The sequence below is a fragment of the Gymnoscopelus microlampas genome, assembly GCF_963454915.1.
Source record: "Gymnoscopelus microlampas genome assembly, chromosome: 7".
Taxonomy (NCBI): domain Eukaryota; kingdom Metazoa; phylum Chordata; class Actinopteri; order Myctophiformes; family Myctophidae; genus Gymnoscopelus; species Gymnoscopelus microlampas.
The window spans coordinates 47,613,447-47,618,981 of record NC_139944.1 but is presented as its reverse complement, the minus strand read 5'-3'; positions in this window follow the sequence as shown (position 1 = coordinate 47,618,981).

Sequence of the window (5,535 nt, the reverse complement as noted above, 5' to 3'; positions counted from 1 at the left end):
TTTTACTTTAAGTAAGTAAAAGTAAAAGTACAAACGTATTGGCATCAAAAAATACTTAAAGTACCAAAAGTAGAAGTAGTAAAATGTTTCAAAATAGCAGATCTACAAGCTCACAACGTGTCGCGATACGACGCGTTGTGAGCTTGTAGATCTGCTATTTTAAAATAGCCTAGGTATAAAATAGGGCTAAAGTGGTTAATGTATGTTTTATAATGTAATAATGTATTTTTAAAAAAATAATTAAGTAACTAGTAACTGAAGTTTTTAAATAATTGTAAGAGTAAATGTACAATATTTGCCTCTGATATATAGTGGAGTAGAAGTAAATGTATAGACAACTGGAAATACTCTAGTAAAATAAAAAATCACACCCAGTGTGAAGTGGGCGGTGTGTGGTCATCACAACATGACTCACTTTAAAAAAAGGATGAATTACTTTTTTTAAAGTCCATACTGCTATTCATAGGGCTGCACATGTGTCATGTGTTTCGCTAGCCAATCACAGTCCTGAATTTGCAAAGTCAGCCAATCACATTACAGTTAGTGGTGATGACACTAGCTGTAATGTGATTGGCTGATATGAAAAAAGTATCGATTTGCATTAACAATGGAAGGGTTAGGGGGTACACAAATGTTTTGGTCGGTGTCCAAAACTCACTTATAGGGGGCGGCTACACCGCCCCAAAAATACCTTGTACTTGAGTACATGTACTTATTACTTTACACCACTGCACATTAGCAAGGTGACATCCCGTACACTTACACAGAAAGCTGTGTAAATCATTACATATGATAAAGCTGACAATCATTTCTGGAACAGTGATAATAGAGTATATCTGGCATCTAAGTGTCGTTGACAGTCGTTTTCAGTGGAAAATGCGTTATCATTGTTGAGCAAAATGTCACTGAAGCATCACCATCATGCTTTTTTTGTTCCGTGTTGCATGGGTTATCAGTTTGGTATTTCAGGAACTGTCCACAGACAGCCCTCCTCTGAGACACAGCCCTCCTCTGAGACAAAAATAGTACCATATTACCATGGGCATTAGTGAGGACCAATTAAAGACGGGGTGCCGTGATTTTCAGTGATTCCCCCCCTCCCTAAAACATAATCATCATTATTATGGTTGTACTAGGAGGAAGATGTTTTTTTTCAAAAAAGTGTACAGAAAGTGTTAAAATTATGTTTTTATGTGGACACGCCTCCAGTTCATTAAGTATACCTGGTTCTCACCTTAGCACCTCCTCCACCACCTTAGCACCACCCACCTGTCCTAGTCCCTCCTCCTCCTCATGCCCACACCTGTTGTATTATGATAATGAGGGGGAGGGTATGCTTTTACTATGTCACTAAAGCGCTGTTTCTCTATTGGCACGTTTGACCCTCAAGGTTTCAGCCTCCAGGTAGAAACTCAAAATAGTCAGAGAAGACATAAAACACCATATAAACACCACCAGGGGGCTTAATGAAGTTCTATCAACCTCATAGACACATGAAAAACAGAAAAAGTGCAAAACCATGGCACCACCACCTCTTTAAATGAAGAAGTGGAAAATGGGTGAAGTCGTCCTTTAAGTGTTGACTTGCATTGCATTAGAGACAATGATCTAAATTCACGACACACATCCATCCTCATGGTGGATAATGAATGCAATGCCTAGATAGTTCTCAGAGCTTCTCCATCCAGCAAAACAACAACAAGAAGAAGCAATGAGCAAAGCAAAGCGAGGCCTATTACTGTTTAGGTATGCAGTCTGGGTCTGCAGGAGATGGAACAACCTTATCAGTGAAATATGCACATAATGCTTAACACAGCCAAACACCAACAGATGAAACTGACTAAGTGTATGCGTCTCTTAAGGAAAAAAGGCAAGATCTTCATGCAGGATAGACTAAATAATTAGTCAGACTCCTTTGACATTCAATCCAAGTGCATCTGCACACAACCACAGGGGGATTGTTTTGATAAACATTAGGCCTGGGTCTGGAGCAGTGGTAGAAAGTAACTAAAGTAAGAAAGTACATGTACTCAAGTGCTGTACTTAAGTATAATTTTGAGGTATTTTTTTACTTTACTGGAGTATTTCCAATTTTCAATATTACTTTTCTACTCCACTACATCTCAGAGGCAAATATTGTACTACAACTATTTGAAAACTTTAGTTACTTTGTGAAAAAATAAATTAACCACTTCAGCCATGGCTATCTGAAAATAGCCGATCTACAAACTCACAACGCGTCGCTTTGCGACGCGCTGTGAGCTTGTAGATCTGCTATTTTCAAAGGATTTTCATACATTTTGAAACATGGGATGAAATGGGATATGGTGCATGATGAGTACCTTTACTTTTAGTACTTAAGTATATTTTGACGCCAATACTTTTGTACTTTTACTCAAGTGAATTTTGAATACAGGACTTTTACTTGTAACAGAGTATTTCTACATTGCAGTATTGATACTTTTACTTAAGTAAAAAAAAAATGTGAGTACTTTTTCCACCACTGGAATAGGCCTGGGTCTGGAGCCACTATAACAAAGAGATCTGCAGTCAGTCTCCATAGTATCGACAAGCTATACTCTCCTTTGGCCTGCTTATCTCTTGCTATATGCATTGATGCTGCTTAATGAGGCTGTTAGCAGGTGAGTCATACGACCCATATGAGCATCCAGGGAGGGCCCTATGCTTTGCCCGAGATAAAAATAAACGGCAAATCATTGGAGCCAACGTTATGTGTACGTCAGGCTCAGGCGTTATCTATGTGTGTTTGAAAGAGTTATTGTTTATGGACTAAGTATAATGATTCATGACCTTCCCTTCAGTAGGCTTTAAGCCATTAAATCCGGGAAAGCATCTGTGTCATTTTCAGATTTTTTTGGCTATTCAACAAAAATATCAGATATACAAGCTGTAGATCTGATATTTTTTTAACGTGATTTTTTTTTGCAAATCATTGAATATATATATATTTTTTCAAGCGAATATTTTCAACTCAAATCTTTGCTTCTGGGGGTCCCTGGAACAACATATTTTGAGATGGGGGTCCGCGGCCAAATACATGTCATTTTGGGTGGTCCTTGACATGAAAAAAAGTTTGAGAATCACTGATATTATAACAACATACGTTTTTTCAAAAAACTGTTTTTTTTTTTGATTTAGAAGACATTTTGTAGAATCCCCCAGAAGCAAAGATTTGAGTTAAAAATGTCCGCTTTAAACATATTTATTCAGAGATTTGCACTCACGGTTTTTCAAAATATATAGCAGATCTACAAGCTCGTAGCGCGGCACTCGGTGCCGCGCTATGAGCTTGTATATCTGCTATTTTTGAATAGCCAAAGAAATCTTTAAAATGGCACAGATGCGTGCTTAAAGGGTTATAAGTCCAGCCAGTCTTTTCCAGAGCAAATCCTCATGGCAAAGCGAAAACCTATATTTGTTCTAAGGTTAAAGATCAGGTGTCTGTTTATCTAACAAAAGCATGGCTACTTAGAGTCATTTGTCATTGTGCTTCCTTCCTTGAGTGCAACCAACTGCCAAACTTGATCTGCTTTTTTTTCCCCTTTATTTTTTTTAAATCAAATGTATCAGTGATTTATGGCAGAATTAAGTTGCCGTTATTTCAACGTAATTAGCGATAAATACACAGCTAGCAATCATTTTCTGACAGCTACATTATCATGTTCCCATTATGCCAGGAACAAAACACTGATAGAGTTGTTCTCAGATCTGGAAGTATTATTTTCAAATCTGAAATGTCTTGTTCCAGTGGTGTTCCAAGTACATTTACTCAAGTACTGATCAGATCGACAAGCTCACAATGTGTCGCAATGCAATGCATTGTGAGCTTGTAGATCTGCCATTTTCAGAAGATTTGTATACATTTTATACTATTTGAAAACTTGTGAAATGGGACATTCTGCATAATGAGTACTTTCTACTTTTGGTACTTTATGTACATTTTGAAACTAATACTTTTGTACTTTTACGCAAGTACATTTTGATTTCTGGAGTTTTACTTGTAACAGAATATTTCTACATTGCAGTATTGGTACTTTTACTTAAGTAAAACATTTCAGTACTTTTTCCACCACGGACAATATGGAATATAATTTACAAGGGTCATGATTAAGATACATTTGATGTTTTTTTAAGGGTTTTCTGCTCAATTAGACAGGCAATTGCCATAGAGAAAGGAATGTCTTTTAGAGTCCAATGTACTCTGAGCATCATTAACTTTGTGTACCTCAGGGGTCACTTAATGGGGATCCTAATAAAACAATAAAATAAACAATATACAACTAACCAGAGGACTTTAATATCATTTAAAGCTCAACTGATACTTTATTACTGTTACATTTGGAACATTATCCCAGACATCCTTCTACATACAATAATAGATTACTATTAAGAAAGAAAACCCCCCATTGTCTACTTTGGGACGCTTATGGGATTTCTTTAATATGGAATACAATTTGGACTATTAGGCCAATGCCAGGAACAAATGCCCCTCTGGTTATGCAATATCCGTTGTAGACGTTGTCAGGGTAACCATTGTACCCGTTGTCAGAGAGTACTTAGTGCAGTAGCCAGTATCCAAAGTATAATTTTTCACTTAAGTAAAAGTATCAATACCACAATGCAAAAAAAAATACTCTGTTATAAGTTTGGTATTCAAAATTTACTTGAGTAAAATTACAAAAGTATTGTCATCAAAATGTACTTAAAGTACCAAAAGTAAAAGCACTCATTGTGCAGAATTGTGCAGAAGTTTTCAAAATGCATAACAATATTTGGAAAATATCAGATCCACAAGCCCACAAAGCGTCAGCTTGTAGATCGGCTATTTTGAAATAGCTGGAGTATATATTAAGGCCAAAGTGATTAATATATATGTTTTGTAATAATAATTAAATTCCCCAAAGTAACTAGAAACTAAAGTTTTAAGATCGTTGTAGTGTAGTAAAAGTACAACATTTGACCTTGAAATGTAATGGAGTAGAAGTAAAAGTATTGAAAATTGTACTCCAGTAAAGTAAAACGTGTACAGTACTTGAGTAAATGTACCGTTCCCCCCAGTATTGGGGTGAAAAATGCCAGGCAAATAACTTCAATAGCCCAAAGGAAAAAAACAGATTCTAAACAGCATGAGTACTTGTTCAATGTCTAATATTCATATTCATTCATATTGCATTACAATAAACTGCTGAACCTTTTGAGTCACAGTCACAGTACAATGCAACACTGAAATGAAATGTCTATTGTCAGGTAACTGAGGGGGAACATTTACTTTTCAATTTGAAGCTCCAATTTATTTAACAATGCAACAATCCAGCAAACTGCAGTGACTTTGTTCAGGGCCAATGCAATTTCCTTTGCTCAGTCTGTTATTTTCTATAAAAAGCACCACAAAATAGATGTAGTTGTAGTCTCTGACATGATGCATCTGAATGCTCCTGCATGCTGTTGTGTTACAATTACATAAGTTATTGGTGAAGATAAAAGGAAGGAAAGTAAATTGGATGTATGGCGTGA